Genomic DNA, 1,549 nt, shown 5'->3' with positions numbered 1-1,549 from the left:
TGTGTGTGTGTGTGTGTGTGTGTGTGTGTGTGTGTGTGTGTGTGTGTAAGTAAAGCTCCGAGAGTAGACTGAGGAGTGCACTGCACCATATTTCTAGGTATCGGAATGTACTGGCTCTTAGCCACGGAATCCAAAACGCTTCCCTCTTTCTGCCTAGGAGCCCGGTGGGTGAGAGTTTTTTTTGGGGGGGTGGGGAGTAGCGGGATTCTATAAATTCGAATTCCTTGGCAAATATAATGGGGGTTTGGCACTAATCCACTTAAACGGCTGAGAAGGTGCCACGGAACCCAGACACCTCTCCTCTTCCCTTGTCTCTCTTCCCCTCCCTTCCCCCTACCAGCCCGCCGCTAGCCGCCCACCGCCCCCTCTGTTTCGGGACTGCGGCGGTACCCAGTGAGTCTGCGCACGGGGCTTTTCTCGCTGATGCTGCATATATAAAGCGAAGAGTCTTCTTGGTGGCGGGGAAGGAGGAGGAGTTTCTGTCGCCAGCCTGCTCTCCCCAGCCAGTGAGAAGAAGCCGCCGCAGCAGCAGCAGCAGTCGCCACCGCCGGAGTCCACCAGCTTTATCAGAGTGGGAAATACTCTGTCGGTCCCCGGCACACACTACACACTCACTCCCACACCCTCAGTGCTTCTCTATGGTCCCCAAAGGGAAAGTAGTGGAAATCTCTTTCCCGCCCCCTCTCCCCATCACGGCTCGCCCGCCGCTCCCGCCCAAACAACAGCGCGCCACATCTGCTCGTATACTTTATGGGTGTTTTTCTTGTTTAAATCATTCTGCTCCACCACACACATCTCGTAAAACCAGAGTGCACACTCCGGACGGATTTTTCTTAAGCTTTTAAATTTCCTTTACGAGAAGACTCGAACTCTGTATAGCCGAGAAAGGTGGTGTGAGGTCCATTCCCACCCCTCTGCCTTCTCGCCTCTCTTCCCTAGAGGTGGTATTTACGTTATAGTCCTGTTTCATGACCTCTCCCCACTCCCCCTCCCAACTTTATCCCTGCCATTCTCAGCTCGGGAGTTCCACTCGTTCCTAACTATTGATATGAATGGGAAAGAGAAGGTGCAGACGCTACAATCCAAACGTATCGGGGAGGAGTGGTGCCGCTGGGGGCTGGAGTGTGTGTCTTTTGAAAGCTGGGGAAGCCTAGCTTATGCAAATACCATGGGCGATTAAATGACACAAAGTCAAAAGAAGGAGAAGTCGAACCAGGGACACTAAATAGACAAAGTTGCCATTAAAGTTTATTTCCCTTTAATCCATGTAGGTGACGCTACATTTTGCCCACTGCTAAAGGCTGCAGCTTCCTGACTTAAAACGTGTTTATGCCTCAAGAAATACACACGGAGTATTTAACATTGAGCGCCCCCCCCGCCTCCCGCCAGACATGCAAAATGACCCGAATGCCACATAAAGAAAATGAAGGTTGATGACCCTCCCCCCCAAAATCCCCATATTTGGAAACTCTGAAAGTCTGCCCTTCCCAAAGAGGATCCCTCCTTCTGCCTATCATCTGAGTTTGAGGGTCTCTCTCTCTCTCTCTCT

General features: G+C 51.7%; 1 long non-coding RNA gene across 1 annotated transcript; it reads left to right on the top strand.

The window, feature by feature from the left end:
• The first annotated feature begins 65 nt into the window (after window positions 1-65).
• LOC138150232 (uncharacterized) lies at window positions 66-1,399 on the top strand. Its single transcript, XR_011165532.1, has 2 exons — window positions 66-164; window positions 1,272-1,399. It is a non-coding gene; the product is annotated as an uncharacterized lncRNA (long non-coding RNA).
• The last annotated feature ends 150 nt before the right edge of the window (window positions 1,400-1,549 follow it).

The sequence above is a fragment of the Petaurus breviceps genome, unplaced genomic scaffold (genome assembly GCF_028583685.1).
Source record: "Petaurus breviceps papuanus isolate PSGF00001 unplaced genomic scaffold, PetGlider_PUasm1.0 140, whole genome shotgun sequence".
Taxonomy (NCBI): domain Eukaryota; kingdom Metazoa; phylum Chordata; class Mammalia; order Diprotodontia; family Petauridae; genus Petaurus; species Petaurus breviceps.
The sequence above is the reverse complement of the archived record's forward strand: the minus strand, read 5'-3'. Positions and strand labels throughout refer to the sequence as shown.